This window comes from Phoenix dactylifera, chromosome 15, assembly GCF_009389715.1.
Source record: "Phoenix dactylifera cultivar Barhee BC4 chromosome 15, palm_55x_up_171113_PBpolish2nd_filt_p, whole genome shotgun sequence".
NCBI lineage: Eukaryota > Viridiplantae > Streptophyta > Magnoliopsida > Arecales > Arecaceae > Phoenix > Phoenix dactylifera.
The window spans coordinates 6,207,234-6,229,181 of NC_052406.1; the positions used below are offsets into that span (position 1 = coordinate 6,207,234).

Consider the following 21,948-nt stretch of genomic DNA (forward strand, 5'->3'; position numbering starts at 1 on the left):
TGCGTATACGGACTGGATGGCAAAATTAGATCACCGCCTTTGATTCTAACTGCCATTTAATGGTTAAGCTCAGTTTATTTTGAAAATTCCTTGGTGAACCAAGTTTATTGGGACAAATTTAGGAGAAAATTGACTTCTTATCAAGTTTTTCATGAGGATGACCTTGGCCTGATCCACGAGTTAATTGTGTCTTAAATTTATCCCTTTTTTTTCCTATTTACTAACGCTTCTTATTTTTATTCAATAATAATTTAATTCTACCATTTTTTTTCAATATAATGATGCTTTGATTTATTTATATCAGGAGACAAACCCTCAATAAGTTGACACTAATTCATGGACCAAAGAGGGAGAGCGAGAGAGGGCCTTACGCAGTTCTTGGCCCATGGCCCATTATTTACCTCCTATTCTAGCTTGCATCAAGATTAGTTGGTCCAAGCTCAGAGCCTCAGAGCAACTGGCATCGTTACACAGAGCAACTCAAGTTGGCACTGACTTGCCTTGCTTTGTGGAGACCTTTAAATGCATGGCCCCCCCTTCCAGGAGAGAAAAAAAAAAGTGAAAAGAAAAGAAAACAAGGTTAGATTGTTTCTTAGAGTTTGCACCAAATTCATGAACCAAAGGAGAGAGGAGAGGGAATTTAAAAGATATACACCAAAGAATAGTCTTGGCTAGCACTCCTCACTGGAGAGGGTTTAAATCCTTAGGGCTCGTTTGGTTCGCGGGAAAAGAAGGGGGGAAAGTGTGGTCAACGGGAAAGTAATGAGATGCCTCTTGTTTGGTTGGAGTTTTCAAAGGAGAGAGAAGGGAAAGTTGTATTCCCATGGGAATGTGATTCCCATATCTCATGGGAAAGTCTTTCCCATGAGGCGGGAATCACTCCATTTTTATTTTTTCCCAAAACGTCCCTTCAGCATTAAAGAAGCATTAAAGAGGCATTAAAAAACTAATTTTTATTAAGGGCATAATAGGAATTATATATAACTTTCCTAGGAAAGTGGATGGCCAACCAAACATAAGCACCTTGGAAATTTGTCACTTTTCCATGGTCAACCAAACATGCCAAAAGTACTTTCCTAGGCATCCTCTTCCTAGGAATCTGATTCCCAAGAATCATATTCCTAGGAGGGAAAATGCTTCCCGCGAACCAAACGAGCCCTAGTGTTGTTTCTGCATCATACTTATAATGGAGGCATGGCTTGTGTCAAGCTCTCTATGTATCAGATTGTGATCAGGCTATCATTAAAGTTCCTTGGGAATTTTAATGCTCATTACTTAATATATAATCAACCATTGTTAAAGTTTATTGGTTAATGTACAACACAAATTTTATTATTAAAGCCTTCTATTTATGATAATTTGTTACTATTATGTTGCATTTCATGGAAAAGAAAGAAAAATTATACCCCGTGCATCATGTGAGGCTCATATTAATGATGCCGAAATTAATGATGGAAGTTTCTCTATGGATGCTCAGCTTGCGCAGAGTTCTTCATTCACCTGATGAAAACGGTATCAATGATGGAAATTTCTACTCGAGCACTTAGTTTGTGCAAAGTTTATATCTAAAGTTGAGGCTTAGCTTGTGCAAAAGCTCTCCATTTGCCATATAGATATATATATATATATATATATATATATATATATATATATGTTAATGATGCTAATATTGATGTGCTAACAATTATTAAAGTTCAATACTTATTATGTAATATAAATTTGGATATTAGTTATAATTTGTTTTATTGTTATATTGCATTTCAAGAATAGATGGAAAATAGGAAAAATAGTACTTGTGCATTGTTTGGATAATAATACAAATATTAATGATGGAAGTTTCTGCATGAAGGTTTAGCTTAAACAAAGTTTTCTATTCGCCATACGGATACCAGTTTAACAATAAAAGTTTCCACTCTCACTTAGATTGTGCACATGTTATTTATTTATGATATGGATGCCGTTGGCATCATTAAAGTTTATTGTTTAATATGTAACAAAAATTTGATTATTGAAGCTTTTTATTTATTATAATTTATAATATTGTTATGTTGCATTATAAATAATGAAACAAACGAGAAAAGACATATCTCACATATCGGTGTTAATAACGTCTATATTAATGACAAAGTTTCTACACAAAAGCTCAATTTGCACATAGTTCTTCATTCACTATATAAATGTAGATATCAATGATGTCAGTATAAATAATGGATTGTTATACTCGACCATCACTAAAGTTTATTTCAACAAAAAATTATCTATTTAAATATTCTTTTTGTTATAATTTGTTACATTGTTTTGTTATATTTTAAAAATAAAAGAGAGAGAGAGAGAAACAAAACTACACCATGTGTATCATGTGGGTTATATGCTAGTTTCTTCTATTATCATGACTTATCATATTTGTTATAAAAAATATACAGTGGTTTAAACTCCTTAGGCAAAAAACATTAATAGTTGATAATCTTTTATATTTTCTGAGACATGACCCTTACCTAAGTTGGGTTAGCCGCCTCCCAATGCTGAAGCTCGGTCCACAAGTGGGCTCCTGGCCTGTTTGAGCTGGCCCGCATCGGAGCCTGCCTCAACCATGTCCACATCCACGGCACACGGCCCACTGGTCCGGCCTGCTCTACCGCTCCACTGGGCCTGGCCCAAATCTCCACTCAACTCGCCCCCAACTCAAAGTTGGAGCTGGGTTGGCTCGCTCCCACCCTAGCCGGCGCCGAGTCTGAAGCCAAAACCCCCCTCTTCGGTGAGCTCTGGCAAGCCACTTTGGAGATCTTCCACCAACCGTTGGAGTCTAGTGGCGAGCCTGACAAACTTGGCCTGGTCCTCGAGAAACTCGATCCATAGTGGGTCGAGCTCGACCCTGATCTTGACTGAGGTGTGGACTTGGTCTTTTTTCTTGGGCGCACCCCGCTCTAGGCAGCCCTCGATTGTCGAATTTTGGCCATGGCCAGCTACTGGCCGAACACCAGCTTCCTCTCTGATCCCATCCCCTCCTTCGTCGGGGCGGCCATCTCGATTTCCACCATCATCAGGGTAGGGGAAACTCTACTATGATCTTCCTCCCCTAGAGCCGGCACCAACGGCGAGTGGCTGCAGTCCTCATCCCGGTGGCCAATCCATCCACAGAGGTAGCAAAATGCGGGGATATTCTCGTATACAAAACTCTGCCAAAACACCCTTTCTCGCCCTGAGACTAAGGACTCAGGTTTGAGTGGATCTAGGGTGTTGATTTCTATCTTCATCCGATTGAATCCGAGCTTCCGGGGCTGCTCGGTGAACTCATCAAGTGCCGGTGGCTAGCCGACCGCCACTATGATCTCCATTATCGAGTTTTTCTCCCAATATTCCAACAAGAGAGAAGGAAGTCGAAACCAAACCATCTTCTTCTTCACTCTATCCATGTTGGGAATGAAGTTCGGCTTCCACAGTTCCATCGCTAGAAGTTGGCCCGCAACCACTCATGGCCCGCCGGATATTGCCGAGTTCCAGTCTTCTTCGCACCAAAATGGGAGAACATGGTGGTCCTCCACTATTGGGAAAGCCTCCACATCATATTCCAGCTTTTTTCGAGATTTAAACTTTCGTGCCTCTTTCCTAGGCTCTGAGCGACGATCGCTATCGTCTCCCACACCTGCCTCACCAACTCCACCCTCTCCGCCGGTAGCTCCACCATCTCTGCGAAGTAACGACAGTGATTTTTGATTTCCTCCTCAGAGATCTGATGATTAGTCCACAGAGGTTGACGTAGAGCACCCTGTACTATCTCGGACAACGTCCAGGAGTCCACACCACGCTCTTAGTTCGGCCAATCCTCACTACCGGAGGAGCCCTTGACCCATTAAAGCCTATCACCACCTGTGTTTTTTTTTTTTTTTTGCTAAGGCGGACGAGTCAGACTACATAAGTACGGACACACCCAATAAAACTATCACCACCTGTTTGCCACACGAATTCTAAAGCCTCGCTCAGAAAGCTCCCCTTTTTTAAGGAATAGGATTTACAAAGCCAGCTCTCCAACCCCTTGCTTGATAACCTTTCCCAATGGAAGCCATTATTTAGGTACATTGAAATTATTAGAACCTCACCGTGGACCCGAGTATGGCCGTTCCCTTACTCGTAGCTATCTGAAAATCAGCACAACATCATAAGATTGATATCTTTAATTGAGAGCAGAGTTCCTTAAGCGGCTTCAACTCGCACTTCCCGCATTTTCATTGTGCTTTTCCCAATTATTTGAATGGCTTTGGCGCTGGTGGGGTGGCCCCTGAACCGTTTGATCATGAGCACCTAAACCAACCATACCTTGCTTTCTTGGCTTTGATGCGATCGTAAGCATTATCAGCAATAATACCACTTGTCTTTCTGCCTTTACCTTTTGGCAGCCCCACATTTTTGACTTCGAAAAAGAACATTGGAAGATCGGAGGCTGCCAAAATGCCATGGAAGCTATCTTTGGTGGCGATGTCCGCTTTTGTTTCTTTACAGACATTCTTTTGGCCTCTTGTTGTGTGTCCACTCAATTATCATCCATTATCTTAACTGAGCTATCAATCCTTCTACAAAGTGAAACTCATGAAAAAGATTCCAAACTTGCATGCATCACTTCAGTTGGCATCCCACTGAACAACCAAGTTCATGTCTTGTACTTGTAGTTATGGGAGGATATCCACGAGGGTTGTCTCGAGAGCTGACCATATTCACATCGAAGACGGTTTGATGATCGTTATTGGATAGATTTCAAGGCAGAGCCCAAACAGTGACATCTTGAGGATAGCTACATGGTGCGAATTGGATGGCTTTTCTATATCTGTTTCTTTTTCATTTCATAATATTTTATTTTTAATTTTGTAAAATATATTTATATTAGAATGGTATAATCTTCTATTCCATCAGGAAAAAAAAAAACAACTAAGTACACCCATAACTCGGTTTAGGTAGCGTTACATGTTTAATTCTTCCAATAAACTAAGTACTTTGCCGCATTTTGATCTTGATTGCAAGATGATTTTGCTGGCAATGGTAAACATTACAGTGTTCCACTATTGGTACATGAAGGCTTTTTCGACAGAGTTAGATAGATGGCCCGGCCTTCGACTATTGCAATAATCCCAAGGACACGACAACGCAAGTCGCGACAAGCCTGCATTAATTTCTTGTAAGATCTCCATGTGTGATTCAGTGGTGAATTACATCACTCGTACCATTTGCATTAAAACGGCTATCATGCGATGTACCTATAGATTTTATAGTACAGCAAATCCCGCACAGAAACGTTATCAGTTGGATCAGAAGGTCCAAGATTAACCGCTGTGATCGCGTATTACTTCGAAATATTTGAACTATAGCAAAAAAAATGAAGAAATCTTTCAAAATAAGCATGCATATCATGAAGTTAATAGGGTTGTAGATTGAGTGGTTGCTTATATAGACAATATTCTATGAGCTGGAGATGGAGAGTTGCCTCTGACACTTCAAAATATTCTATTTTTTGACTTTATTGAATGTATCAATTCTCATCAAGTATGATTCCTCCGTCCTAACAAAAAAAAAGAAAAGAAAACACCGGCACAAATATGTCATGGAGTTGTTTGACGGCTGGTAACTTGGAAAGAAGAGAAAGTGGCAATTTTGAGTGGGAAGTAAGATTGCACATTACATTCCCTAGTGAGAAATTTGAAAGGTGAGATAACATAGCCTGCCAACCATGACCAACCTTTATTCTTTAAGTAGGGATATATAAATCATGTTCAAGTAAATTATATTATTTCTTGAGATAGAGACTAATAAAATACCCATGCAATGTGGGAAAAATATAAAAAAAATGAATTTGAAAATAAATTTATTGTAGAATAAAGATTGAGTTATTCATGTGCGAAAAGTATTTTTAAGTAAAATAAAGAAAAGTAGGCAATAATGATAGGAGTATTTTGAAAATGAACGAGGATGCTATTGCTGTGGAACTTGAGCTGCTGACTCTTAGTTATTTTGTAAAATTTGAAATATTTTACATTATTTATTGGACTTTGTCTTAACTAGTTAGGTACTAATTTTAGAATACAAAGTTTTTATAAAATTGCACAAAATGCGTTTTATGATCTATTTTTAAACCAAACCAAGATTTAATATTGACTTTCTTTACAACTTAAATCTCACTTAAGGCAGCATAATTAGACCCATTTAACCCAACTTGATTGAATTGTATTTGTGCTTAAAAATTTAGATTAACCTTAATTAAATTTAGGTACTAATTTAAGAATACAATTTTTTTTTTTTTTTTTTGTAAAAACTTATCATGCCTCCAATAACATCCAGGAAACCAAAATGCTTTGGTGCCCCAACTTGGTAGTGCAAAAGTCAATACTAGTTGCACCACAAGTCGCAGGAGGATTGGTGTTTATACCAACACCCCTCTGTAAATGGCGCCTACGTCATGAATTGAACCCATCCCATCTGGATTTTTTATAAAGAAATAGTTTCATACATATACTATCATAGTGAGAATGGCTCATGTAGCTAGATCTCCTCTCAACCAATCTCTAGGTCCCAATGGATAACCATAGATCGGACTATTATTTACATAATCATGTACTTTTTTTTACACTCTCATATCTACATAAAGACAGACAGTAATGCAAATTGGATAGCGAACTATGTGGCTAATCATATTAAATTTACAATATAAATTTTTTGTAAAAATCTTCTGCAATTTTTTTAATATTTTTATTTTTCTATTTTTTATAGATGTATTTATACATGTTTTAAATAATTAATTCATCCATTCTACCAAAAAAATTTTTTTTATACATATCTCCATATTACTCCAATCAATATGTACGGATCTGACTTCTTGTATTAAAAAAAAAGCTTTTGAATTTAGACTAGAACAATCATAACCTATGATTTAATTTGTTTAATTATTATTTACAAAGTTGGTTACTGCATCACAATCCTAACACAATACCACGAGACACGGATTATATATGGGGAGGGGCAGTCCCGCATCCCAATAAGGATTATGGAAGAGAAATGACAACCTTTCCATCTCTAAATCAGGTCAAGCAAGAATACCAACTGTAAACATGGTATTTTCGTAATGCTTATTATGAATCATCAGCTGCGTTGTTAGTGTAATGTATAATCCAAAACAAGAATAAAATGCATTCAGCAATTGATAAAAATTGCTTCATATGATAAGTGCAGTGACATGTCATAATTGGTGCTATAATCAATGCCTCCAAAACTGCATTCCACGAGCAAACTGTCACCGTTGGGTCCAAACTTTCATAACAATGTCCAATCCATCACAACCTAGCACGTTGAAAGCAAAATGCAAAGTTTGCCCTCCTTCAACTCGAGATAGTGATGTGGAGACCCTACTCCACCCATGGTGCTCCCGATTTGGTGGTCTCGGTGGACCCATTTGAGCAGGGTTGATTTTCTTTTTTTTTTTTTTTTTTTCCACAACGGTGACTCATATGTAACGGATGTAGATGCAGCCAACAAAAATAGAAAATAAAAAACTACATAAAAGCTCAAAAAATGAAACGTAATTCGCTCAAATAAAATATTCGAAGTGGTAAGCTATAAAAAAAACAATCTAATCTGTATATATGTATGACCTGATAAAAACTATATTTTTTTAATAGTCTGCAAATGTTATGGAATAGTTTTTTTTTTCTAGCAGCATATTTTTAGTTCTGAATTTATTCAACCACGCCACCAAGGTGGTAGCCTGGTGATAAGAGGGTGATAATTCCATCCGAGTTGCCCAGATTCGAAACGCGCGAGGATATGCTTTATTTCCATCTGTACCAAGATAGCGCTAGGATAACGTACTTACACGTAAGGTGGTGAGCCCACGGATCGAGAAAGGAATACGAAAACTTGCAACCTGTATTGAACATTCTTTAGTGAAAGAGGGGCTGAGTGGAGGCTACTACACAGGTGGGTTGGTCCCTCCTTCCCTCCCTTCTATTATTTATAAAAAATATATATATTTGATCACCGTAACAGTCTCAAGATAATACTTTGAGAGCTGTGCAGTGCATGATACAACCCGATCGAGGAGGACAAACTGCGGTGCAGTGCTGGACGTACATGGATGGACTCGTGAACGACGAGATGGCCACGAGACAAACGCTACGGCTTTTGGCACGTAGTTAGGTTCACTAGTATTAAAGATGTCCCTTGTTCCATTCCCCTTGTCGGGGCCGTCCGACCCTAATCGGATGGCAGGGCCAGGACACCGTCCTTCCAGCGTCCGATCAAGGGACTGGAATACACTAGCCGTTACTCATGCTTACCAAAAGCTTTAATCCAGGAGATTCGATCCAGATTGTCCAACCGATGTCTCCCAGCTGGTACAGGCCCAGCTCTGGCTTATTAAAAGTAGGGTACGTGGCTGGTGACGCTGTACATGGGCCACCAGTGAGCTGTCACATGTCTCGGGGTGAGGAGCCTAATGAGGTGAAACCCCTAGCATCTTGTTTTCGAATCAGACACGTGCATGATGCAATTATATTCATACGTCAAAGGATGGCAAATAAAATAGTCACATAAATGAAACCGCTAGTTAATAAAGACTTGCTATTAAATGCAATAATTCCTCTAATAAAATAACTATCTTCGTCACCTAATGCCAATTCTAGGATATTATCTCTCGCCTCTTAGTCGGAATTTGGTCCATATATATATATATATTGGTCCTAGTCGAGGTGAGGATAGGTGGGTCAAGAGATTACGCGGCTTCTTCCTTCTCTATTTTTTAAATAAAATTATTATTTTTAAATGTAATAAAAATAGTTAATTGTCTATATAACTATTAAAAATATTTTTTTCATGAATATTTTTTTTAAAAATTCAAATTTAGATGAATATCCTCTTAAAATTTATATTTATCTATATATCTTCATAAAACACTGTTTTTGTATATATATACTCCTAATATAACAATTCTTCTAACATCATTAATAGAAATCATATTTATTTTAATTAAAAATAAAATAAAATTGTAAAATTATTTTTGTTTGTTATTACGATCATCTTATAAATATTTTTTGCGTATTTATTTATTAAAAATATTTTAGTTATTTTAATTTGAAATCGTTAATTTTTTAATAACGGTGTGGTACATATGTAAAAATAAGAATAAAAAATAAAATTAAGGATATATATTCAAATATTAATTTGAAAAAATATTTATGTAAAATTTGATATTTTGGAGGATATTTATAAAAAACATTTTAAAAAAATAAGCCAAGAAATTGAGATGTTTATTTACGCTGGGCAGCCGCAGGAGCTGCAAAATTTTTTGAGGTCAAAGCAGTTGAATCCACGTCGCATTGAATCGGAACATTCTAGCTCTCCCGAGGCAGTCGACATCACGTCATTTTCTTCAGGAAAATAATTAACACAAAGAGAGAAGAACAGAGAGAGAGAGAGAGAGAGAGAGGGGGAACAAAGTCAAAATAAAAGTCATGCTAAGATCCACCAAAAAGGACAGGCCAACTGCGACCCGCTCCAATGACTGAAAAATTCCAACGCTTCACGAATTCCGATGACTGTCTCCCGCGGCCGACGCATCCTTCCCGTCCATTCGGTGCTCCCTTGCACCGTTCCTGGAATTCGCTTCCCTTCACCGTGCGGTGAATGAACTCCCATTATATAATATAGAATAAAGTCGGAAGTTGTTTAGTGGTTGGTTAACGAATCAATTAGCTTGTGGTGGGCTCCACGGATAAAGCGAGTAAGTTGCATTGAAAAGGCGTGGGGTCTGGCCGAAATTAATTAAGTGATGGACTTTCTTAAAAGGAAGTCCCTCTCATTACCCTCTAACTGCCGGGGATCATTCGTTGGTTTCTAGAATTTCCCATCTTGGTGACATCATTATAGACTTTTGATAAATAATGGTGGGTGGTGAAAGATTAGCACCGGATAGACTTTTTCACTTTCCTTCATCTAACCCCCCATACTTTGTTTCTGTTTAGATTCACTGTAGGACCTTTTCCTTTCAGTTTTCTATTCAAAACATGGGTGGCAAGTTCATGTGCTCTTGACCTTTCTATTCAAAACATGGGTGGCAACTTCATGTGCCCTTGACCCTTCCAATCAACTCTTGTATTTATTTGGGTCTTACATGTTACTTTTATTTAGTTTGACCATTTACAACAAAGATGATGACCTTGACCTTGGAGAAGAGTTATGCTTTTCATAAGAAGATTTACCTTCTCCGAGGAAGATAATAACCTAGAGAAAGAAAAAGAAAGGGAGGAAGTGATTTTTTTTTTTTTATTTTGTGGCAATAGAAAAGATGTTCATTAACTAATCCATAAAAAGACCGATGACTGCAAAGGGAAGACAAATAAGGTAGAAAACTGACTTGCATGATATCCGCTCTGACAATTTGAATGTTGGGCCGAGCTCTTCAAAAGTTCCATTTTTTTTGTGTGTTTACAATGGTGAAGATAATTCTTAGATCAAAGAAACCATGCACATTTGATGATGCTTCCAATCCTAATAATACAAAACAATATATTTAACTAAAAGATAATTTATTTTATACTAAAATCTAAAAATAATGAAAACTATGATCCATTTGATCCTAAGACATCTTCACCAACTCATTTCTTCTCATTAGGTTCTCTTGCCACAAGTATATCTTATCAACAGATAATATATGATCTAGAGTTGAAAAAGGAAATCAGTAAAACAACAATGCAAGCAAATATCACAATAAGATGTAAAATATCAACAAATATATCAATCTAAAAGAAGACATAATTTATTGTATTCTAGTGACCAGAGTCAAACAGTTAGATGCAATACACAGCGTCCGACATTCATTAACAGTGGATAATCTCCACATTGATACCTAGGAGTTCGCAGCTCAGTACATAAAACAGCTATTAAATGAGCTTATTGTACCATAAACTTGAAACTTACGATTCCCCGATCCAGGGGAAAGAATATAAATTATATCCTGACTCCTGAGTTGGGTCCCATGAGTCCAAACCCGCCATCCACCGTCCATCAACAATCAGCAGCCTTTATTTCATAGGAGTTGGTAACTCAAGTGCATGAATAAATTCATAAAAAAGTACATGAATAAATGAATATGATATGAGAAGACCAGAAGGGCTTATCTACAAAAATAGAAATGGATGAGGGCCTTAAAAAAGAGCCAAGCTAAAGACTCTCCGCGGGACACCAGAACACTCCCCTCTTCAAAAGGCCGGAGGACCGCTATACCTTCCTTCCTTCCGCGTGCCGGGAAGGCGCTCCTCGTCCCCCTCCGCTGCTATGGCCGCCCCCGCCTCCTTCTGCATCTTCCGATCGCTGGTGGAGAGGGCGGACCGGAAGTTCGCCCGCGTCCGCGACCTCCCACCCTACGGCCGCGGACCGCAACTCCTCCACTATTACCGCAAGGGTCTTCAAAGCCTACACTCGCCTCTGGCGGTTCCAGCAGGAGCACCGCCGGGAGCTCGTCGGCTCCGGCCTTCGTCGGTGCGAGATAGGAGAGATTGCCTCGCGCATCGGCCAGCTCCACTACACCCAGTATCTGAGGACCAGCGAGGTCCGGTACCTCCTCGAGGCCTACGTCTTCTACGAGGCGATTCTGAGCCGAGGGTATTTCGAGGCCGAGAAGGGGTCGTCGGCCTCGTCCTCGTCGGCGGGGCCTGATCTGGGGCTGAGGTACAAGGAACTCAGGTTCCATGCGAGGTTCTTGATCGTAGCCATGCTGCTAAACCGGACGGATGCGGTGAAGCACCTTGCCGAAAGATTCAGGGCTCTGGTGGAGGAGTCGAAGGCTGCTTACCCGGTATGCCCAAATTGGCTCGTTTATCTTAATTTGCTTTCCGTTCTGTTTAAGTGTGCATGACATACTGGGTGTAGTTTTCTTTTAACTGCGTATATACTTATTTCCTGCAAAAGATCCTCTTTTTCATTGGGTTAAAAAAATGCTTTTGGTTCATAGATTATGTGAAGACCCACGACCTCACCAAAAAATAGCCGGAAAGCTAGCCGGAAGGTATTGTTTATATTTCTTAAATCTGCATAAATAACCAAGATCTATCCGGTGCATTACTTATGTGGGACTAAATACACGCCCATGTTCTCACAGTCTCCCTTAAGACCTATTTTCCTTGCCTGGGTCCAAATCCAGTCAAATCTAATCACAAACACCATGATCAGCTTGTGGTCATTAGAGATTAGAATATGGTTTAATGTGAAAAAAATGTGAAAAAAAATCTTACCAAAGTTTTTATTTTCCTTTTTCCAGTGTAAAGAAACTAGTAGGATATTACACCTGTTGGATAGTGATGGCATGCTGTTGGGAGAACTGAATTGGTCGTCTAACCAGTTGCAGGCATTATCTTATTTTATCTTTTTTTTTTTTTTTTCTGAATTCCAGTACTCTGCAGAAGAAATATGGATATCTTCTGTGTTGAACGCTCAGAAATTATTAGATTTCTTTTTTTTATTATTTTGATTTTATGGTTGGTGATTGCTCGAGCATGCTTCAGAGTCATTTTAACTCATCAAAGATTTCTGCTTGATGAAACTGCTGCATTCATGTCTTCAATGATGATGACAACCCATTAACGGAACAGAATGTTGCTTTTCATACACCAGTGTATTAGTTATTGCTTGAAAGATAATACTGTCTTGGTCATGGAGGTTCTCTGCCCAGATGGAGGGCCTTCACATGCATAACTGAGTCCAAACCAACTTATTATCCAACATGTCCAATTAGACTGAAAAGCTAAGTGGTTCCACTCATTTCAAAGTAATGGTTGAGTTGATGGAATCCCAGCTCTGTTCAATGCAAGAGAGTACCTTTGAAAGACCTAATTTATCTCTATCCACATATTTATCTCATTGCACATGATGAGGTTTACCTCTTCTACTCTTTTTCATCAAGGGACAGATAGTTACATGCTCATAACCTATCGATTACATTTGAATTGGTGGAAGGTGAACATAAAATCCTTCTTGAAGATGGCCTCAGAAATACCTCATGCCTAGCAATCTTTTGGAAATTTACTGTTCTCAGTCCATGATAGATTCCTGCTTATTTAGTTCATTACATGTTGATATCCTCCCTGAATTGTAGATCAGACTACCAACTACATCCTTGTCTTGTTATTCCAAAACTTCTAGTCGTGATTTGATCAAATATCTTGGAGTTCTGCACAAATGGTTCACTAAAGTATTATGTGTCTGCCATGAGAGAGCTTGAAATGAGATTTATTTAAAAGATTCACTAGATTAGGCACCCTTTATTATAAAATCTTTCTTTTCCTTTCCTGTGTTTGTGATGATGCATTATAATGTCTCATCATTATTCTTTTTGATAGTAAATCTTCGTCATTATTAGCATGAAGACATGTTACCGTACTCTTAAATGCTCTGTTTTTTGCGAGTCATGATTCCAGGCAAGTTCTGTAAGTTGCACTATGCCATGTGCAAATTGTGGTGCTTCTGCTTATATGCCTAAGAATTCTTTTCATCGGTATTTCAAGAATTCTTTTCATCGGTATTTCGTCTGTCTTTTGCTGCATGCCTTTTCCTTTGTATTTGCTGATCATATTTGCAGAACTTATCCATGGTCACTGTTCTTAAACTGCTTGTTTATCTCTTTCCAATACATTTTTGTGTCATATATGTGCACATATTATCCATATTATCCTTTATATAGTCTGACGGGGACTTCAACCTCAGAATATTTTTAATTTGAACACTCACCAACCAAATCTTGTTGTTGTTGTTGTTGCCACCCAGGAGACTAATTTCAAAGAATGGAAGCTAGTGCTGCAAGAAATAGTCAGGTTTTTGAAAGCCAATACAGCTTTTACAAAGACCAGGACTTTGAGATACCATGTACTATTTGATTCTCATCCATCTTCTGTTCCATATATTGCACGATTCCATGCAAATAGGATCTTGAGACTGCAAGATGCTTTGCTAACAAGCTATCATCATAATGAGGTTTGTTGATTTACAGCTTCTTCTCTCTTTTTTCTTCTTCAAGATAACTCACTGTTTTAAGGATCTCCAGTTAGATCCGATTGATATTTTGGAATATTTAGATTTACACGTACAACACATTGGTTGACGACCTATAAAACATTTGTGGATCATATCATTAGGCCATCGTAAGGTAATTCTTCCTTAGTCTTCATCATGTTATCCTCAATTTCAGGTCAAGTTCGCAGAGCTTACTTTGGACACTTTCAGAATGCTTCAATGTTTGGAATGGGAACCCGGTGGATCCTTCTACCAGACTCCTGCAAAAGAGCCAACTGATAATGGTGCTTTTCCTGGTCAGAATGGAGCCTCCGGATTGATTGACGTTAACCTAGCATCAGATATAACAGATCCAAGACTGCCTCAAAATCCACGGAAGGCTATTATTTGTCATCCTTCTGTCTCTCATTTGATTGCGGTGAGGACTCAAGCTCCAGTAATTATTTTTGTTCTTTCCCAGTTTCAATTTGTTGGTTTTAATATGACAAATTGCATTTGCTTTGGGCTGCTGTATCGTGGTAAGTGGTACTGGGATTATAAACTTGTCAGACTCAGATTGGATTCATATTGGGTCTGAATCTAAAGCTTTGCTGATCTGGACACTCATGGAAAAAAATGAACCCAGAGGAAACCTGCTAACTGATCAGATGCAGAGCTGATGATGGAATAGGCAAGGTCGACGAAGGTTGTAGCTGTATGGATAGGCATTTGAAGAAAATGAAATGAGTTACGATAATGAATAGTCAGGTGTGAATGTGTGATGTTGTGTTACTCCAAGGTTTTTTGAACCCAATTTCGAAATTATCACATGGATCTGACTTACCAAGACACATCAGTCTACTTGCTGATTTATTTGGTGTTTTGGGATTTCTCATGTATATCTTATGGTGGATGAGTACATGCATATTACAAATAATATGTACTCATGCTGACATGTGCTGATGCTTTCCTTCTTCAGAAGAATCCTTGGAAGAACAAAAAAAAAAGATAAGTAAATAATTAAAGATATCTATATTAGGAGAATAGAGAAGAAAATCATCTCCTAGTGTATGCGCCTTTTTAAGAAAAAAATGCAGTTCTTTCATGATCTCGTTTGAGGCAGTAACGTGACTGAAAGCTAGTAATGGCAGCCTATCTAAGCAGGAGAGTAAACGGGTTGTGATGCTGAAGGTAAATATCAAGACTGCAGAATAGCCTGCATCCTAATCTGTGACTTGATGGTCCAGATAGAGGTTCCCCTTGGATGAGATATCTTGCCATATTATACTGCAAGACATCAAGCCTTTCAGCTTGACTTCCTTGATTTGATGTTCAACCATCCACAGATAAGACTTTCGAGCCGTTAAAACCTCACTGCAGCCTCAGCCAACTGATACTGCTTCATGGAAAATTTGGTACGTTTGCTGTGGTGTGCATAATGGAGAGAATTGGAGGGAGTTGATTGAGGGAGAAAGTGGATTGCTTGGTAATCTGTCTAGAAGGCTTTTAAGTCAATCATGGATGGTGGAAGCTTTTTGTTTGATGCTCTAACATGGTAGTATTTATTGATTGTATTTTATCCATTGCACTATACAAATACATTCATGCGTCCAAGCATATATTGTATCTATGTATGTGTGGATATATATTTGTACAGCTATATTCCTGGTTTAGTTGTGCCTTATTTTAAATTATTACATATTGTAATGTGTTGGGACTCTGATAAGGTCATATGATGTATCTGCAGGTGATTGCAGCAATTTGTGAAGAGTTATCTTCGGATAACATTTTGCTAATATATATATCAGCTTCAGGTTGCCTTTTGCTGTAGTTAGTGCTTTTATCATCTGTCATTACCATCTCTTTTTGTGACTTTAATGCTATCTTTGCAGGGAAGACTGACCAGAATACTGCTTTGCAAAGAGATATATCTGGAAGTTCATTGAACTTCTCAAAACAGAATCGTGTATCCCAGATTTCTCGTAAACATGATAGTTCACTGCCTCAACCTCCTGTTGGCAAAAAGCCAGATTCAAGTGCCTGTTTAGGTAGTTATCTATGTCTAGGTCCTCAAGGAAGTGGAGGTATGCTTCTGTTATGTCTGCATTATATATAAGTTGACTTCTGTTTGAAACTCAACCTTGGTGAGATATAGTAAAAGCCACGAGACAGGCATACATGCCGGATTCTATGGATATTCCTAATCGCATTTCCTTATGCCAGGTTTGAACATCCTTTATCCTGAAGATTTGCTTCCATTTACACGAAGACCACTTTTTCTCATCATTGACAGTGATAGTAGCCATGCATTCAAGGCAGGTTTGTCAAAACTTATTCTGCACTTACTGCTCAATTAATTTGGATCAGTAACAAGTAAAAACTAAGGTTTGCTGTCGTAGTTGATTGATATAACGAACATGGTATAAATATAGTGATCCATGTTTTTATTCAGATGTCTCTCAAAACTAAAATTTATAGGTATTATGAAGGTGACTTTGAGTATCGGTTCTTGGGTAATATTGCCCCTTATTGATTAAATCCTTTTCACATTCCAGACATAAAGATTGATGGTGAAAGTAACCATGTTTTAGTGAGGTCACACCTTGTTTTAGTTGAATCACACCTGAATCCTATTTTCTAACTAAAAACTAGATGTTAAAAAAAAAGGTTTGATAGACACTTGGAAATAATTAAAAGTATTTATGTATGTTATAGGTCCATCCTTAATCCTAGTCATGCTTTCTTTTGATATAATGTTGAAAGCTAGATGCTAAAATGCAAGATCTTGGGTTCATAAATTGGTTGCTTCTTGATATGTGCTAAAAAATAGTATAATAAACATCATAAATAAAATTAATATGACCTTGATGGCATTACTATGACACCAGGTAATACTGTAGCGAGGTGGTATATGCCATTATTGTCCAATTGTTACTAATGTCTCAAATTCAACAGAAGAGCTGGGAATAGCTAGTTTGCTGCATGGCCACGATATACAATGCAAACTGCCCAGGCGGGAGAGGTGAGCTGACTGCATGGAGGCATCTTCATGTGAGCCTATGTGAGATGAAGAGAATTGATAATTATCATTCTCAGGGTGCTGGAAAACAGATAGATAAACCAGTCTCTTTTTTGACTGTTCACAGTTGACACATCAACAATAATGAATAAGACTTTATCGATGTTTATAACTTTCAAGAGATTACAATGTGCAACAACAATCTAGTGCATATATCATAAATTATTTGGTTTATTTGTTCTCCTTGGCGACTCAGGATTTCATTAAATTAATATTTTTTATATCCTTCACACCTATTCTTTCCTTAAACCGCAAGATCATCCCCTCACTTCTCTTATTGTACTTAAACAAACTCTTCGGCAATGCTTGGTTACAAAGGGGAAAGGAGTCTTATCAATCAGAGTTTGAGCCTTTAAGGGAATATTTTCGTCGAATTAAATATGGAAAGAAAGTTGTATTGTTACTCATCAGTGGCAAAAACAATGGAGATGTGGTCTATAGTGGTGATGGTGTCATAAAATGGTGGTGGCAATGATGGTGGCTATGGCAGTTGTGGTAGTGGTACTGTTAGTATGATAATGGTGATGGTGGCAATCATGAGGTTAGTTCATTATGCAATGATGGTAGCATTGGGGTGATGATGGTGGTGTTAGCCTTACAAAAACAATGAAGTCCAAAAAGGGATTTGAAGATAAAAGTTAATTCTCTAGTTTTGCTTTTGCCCAAACTTATATCCTCTTTCTGGCATGCGAGGGATACTAACACCTAACATTTTCACTTTGTTTCCTTTGCCCAAGAATCCTCTTTCCAAGTCAACTTTAGAATATAATGGGAAAAATTAAAAAAATCAAGCATATGAGGAGAAATTTATACAGAACAATCTTCATTAAATTACGCTTCTCTTTCCTTACTCCAAAGCATTATCCTGCCACTTGTTTTTTCTTAACAAAGCCTTTGGGCTTGGCTATGTGTTTGCAGAAAAAAGGGAAAAGGACCCCTTTTTTTCAATTCGAAATTGAAGAAGAAAACTGTGTTTCTTCATTAAATTAGTGATATCATTGGGGATGATGTGGTCTATAATTTTGATGTTGTGATGCCTGTTGGTGATGGTGCAACTGGTGGAGATGGAGGCTGCAGTAATAGCGATGATAATGATGCTGTGTATTGTGGTTTTTGCTATGATGGTGTTTGCGGTTTGAATACCGTTCAAGGCAATAGAAACTTATCTCTTTCTTTACATCATATTTGGCATTCCTACTAATCATCTATGATTCATTAGAGCAAACAGAGTGTCATTAAGCTTTTTTTTTTTTGGTACAATGACATTAAGCTATTTAATTGTAATATTTCATGCTTGTAGAGGATAGAAACTTGTTGCAGCTTCATCTGAAAGAAGACCATTGCACTTATAATTATGTTGAAGTTTAAAACTTCTTGCATCTTTGGCTGGTCTCTTGTTTTTTGTTTTTGGCAGTGATGCTGTCTCCTACCATGATTGTGTTATCAACATTAGAAATTTTAGTTAAGTTCTAAAACATAAACAACCCTTTACTAATCTTATTAATTATTTTTTAATTTGTTTTAAAAAACGAGATCTGTATATGTTATTACACGTTCTTAACTACAGCCTTGTCTAATGCTCATTTCTAAAATTTTCAGGCTATACATGGTGCAGAAAGGGGAGAAGCAGCTGCCCTGCTTCTTTCGCCTGAGAGACCATCATCAGTATCTGCTGCTGATCTAATGTCTAATGGAACCCAATTTACAAATTTCCTAACTGCTCCACTTCACGCCTTTTGCCAATTAGTTGGCCTTTCTTCTGATGTTGAAGCTGTAAGCTGACATGATGCTTCAGACTTCCATAAATAGGTTAGCAATTGCTTGATCTGATGTGTTCATAGGCATTTCCAGGATGTTTATAGCAATGCAGAGGGCATACTCTCCTCTGCCTTAGCTGAATGGGAGGTAATACTCTGCACATGCAGTTGTCTCAATCAGGTCTGGGCGCAGGTTTTACCTGATCCATTTCTACGGCGTCTGATTCTAAGGTATTTGCTTTTCTCATTTTACCTGCTCATGCACAATTTGGTTCTTTGCAATCTTTCCTTGGTCACAACATGAAATATCACTGTCAAAATTTACCTTGATAATAACAGCATGTCATTGCGGGGGCAAAGCATGGATGTCGCTTTACTCCATCACAAACTGGATCTCTCTAACATTTGCTGATGTAAATTTTGGTGAAGGGATACTTTAGGAGAATGCATGTGATAAATATGTGTCCTGTGCACTACTTGAAACTAATGGACGGATCTGAACATTTTTTGACTTAAAGTTTGACTTGTCCTTTTTCAAACGAGGCAAGTACATTCTCTTCCTTGAAAATTTGGGTTGGGATAAATTGGGGGATCTGAATTGCTATCTCATTCTTCTTGAGCTGTGATGACAACAACCATTTGTCTTCGCATCAGCTGAGCTCATTAATATGCCCTTACTGTTTTACATCTAGAGAAGCACTCTTAATGATATTAAGTTAACCTGATCATAGTTCTAGAGGCAGGTAGCTTTGTGAACGGACCATTACCAGGCTGTCAGTGTTATGGAGTGCTTGTACCTAAAAACTCATTATTTTAGCCTCCATCTTTTTCCACCATAGAGTGTTCCTTGTCATTTAATATTGCAGCACTGCAGAATTACACCATGTTAACATTATCATCTTGATTTTATTAAGATTTTTGGATATCTATTAGTTCATGTTTGCATTCATATTTGGATATACACAACGCCATTTATTAGTTTCCTCTGGTTTTCACTCTTTTTTCTCCCTGTATGTTTTATGTTGTGCTTTTGCTAAGGCTTGTAGCTTGCTCATGGTGTTTTGGACCAGGTTTATATTCTGCCGAGCCGTACTTTATCTCTTCCATCCTCTGGAGAAGGGAAGTCCACATCTACCTGATTGCCTCCCTAGCCTTCCTGAGTCTGTCTCTCCAAGTTCTGCAAAAACACAAGTCCATATCCTCCAACTTGCAGAAAACTTTGGGGTTGTCGACCATTTTCACTTTCCATATTCTGTCAGAGACTCGGTGCGGAATAGATAATTACTGCCAGTGTATAACCTTCTCTATATTAAATCATGGTAAAAAAAAAATAATCATGGTAAATAGAATCCAATCATTTTTTGATTGTTTTGCATCGATACACCCCGGATCGTCAACTCTGCAGGTGGTCTGCTGGTCAAGGGGCAAGACACAGGAATTCTGGCAATGTTGCCAGAATGCCAAGGGCTGTACCCCTTCTGCTGGATTTGCGGGTAAGTTATTGTTGTTATCGTAGTGTGTGTTGGCATGTACAACTCCAACGTTTTTACCAGGAAAACAGTGAATAGGGTCAAAATGTTTGAATAATCTTGTACACGGGCTAGTTTCTCCATGTGGAGATGATTTCCAATTTTAGCAGTGAATTCATCTTTGGCTATGGAATGTCAAGTATTAGATCATGCTTTGATTATTGATCATGTATCTAATTCATGCCTAGTTATTAAATTTGTTGCAAGAATGCATGACTTACAGATTATTGCTAATTAGAATAGGCTGTAGGGAACGCTCTTAATCATAGAGCAGAATTCATAGAATGGAACTGTCGCATTACATGGGGTTGAGCACATTCCATTGGTACCTCTCTGTTCTAAGGAGGTTACGGCTTTAAAATCTTGTTTCAGGAATTTTTGAATGTGGAATGATTTTTCGGGCATTTAGATCTCGATGAGTACTATGCCGAGGCTTGTGAAGCCATTTCAAAACAAACTTATCTACTGAAAATATTCCATTGAGTTTGGGACAGGGCATTTTAAAAGATCACTTTGGAGTAAACAAATCACAAAAATTTATTAGAAGTGTTTTCACTGTAATCTTTCTTCCTCGGAGAAAGGCCATTTGGATTTATTTATTTTTCTGGTTGACCAACCATAGACGATGCCCACGCATGATGTTGACCATACGTGGAGCAAATTCAATTTGGAGGTCCAAAAAAAAAAGGTCTTCTCGGTAGATTCCAGAATGTTTTCAAGCCATTAAATCTGTTTACGGGACGCGGTGGTCCAAACATGGTATAACTTGGGATTGTTTAAAAGAAGGTTGGGTAACTAAGCGCTCGTTTAGTTTGCGGAAAACATTTTTTCTTATATTACTTCTGGAAAATAGATTTTTGAAAAGAAGATGCTTGAAAAAGTACTTTTGACATGTTTGGTTGACAATAGAAAACTAACAGATTTTTAGAGTACTTATAGTTAGCTGATCATCCATTTGAAAAAGTTATGTGTAATTTCTATTATATCTTTAATAAAAATTAGGTATTTAATGTCTTTTTAATGTTGAATGGTTTTTTTGAAAAAAATAAAATGGAGTGATTTCCGGTTCATGGGAAAGTAACTTTTTCATGTTTCTCATGGGAAAGACTTCTTCATGAAATGTGGGAATTATATTTTAATGAAAATACAACTTTTCTGTCTCTCTCCTCTGAAAACTCCAACAAAACAAGAAGCATTTTATTACTTTTCTGTTGACCGCATTTTTCTCTCTTCTTTTTCCGCAAACTAAATGAGCCCTAAGGGTCTTGTATAATCAGGTGGGTCCTGACACTAGTGATTAGTCTAAAACCCTAGGTGGTCGAGTTAACTTGATTTATACGTTGCTTTTGTGGTGGCTCGATTGTGATAGTGTTATGCGGAGATATCTTAACTTATGGCATGTATCCCGCTGCTTGTTGCTTGCCTCTCTATTTCTATGTTATACAAATGGCGATGAGCAAGAGGGAGGACAAATTAAAAACACGAAGGAAAGGGGAATGGCACGGACACGTACCATCTTACTGAGATGTGGGCAGGTTTTGAAGTGTGGCTGAGGAGACGCAGC

The 21,948-nt window shown here is 37.9% G+C and overlaps 1 pseudogene; it reads left to right on the top strand.

Annotated features, from left to right (window-relative positions):
• The first annotated feature begins 11,257 nt into the window (after positions 1 to 11,257).
• LOC103707961 lies at positions 11,258 to 20,576 on the top strand (annotated as a pseudogene).
• The last annotated feature ends 1,372 nt before the right edge of the window (positions 20,577 to 21,948 follow it).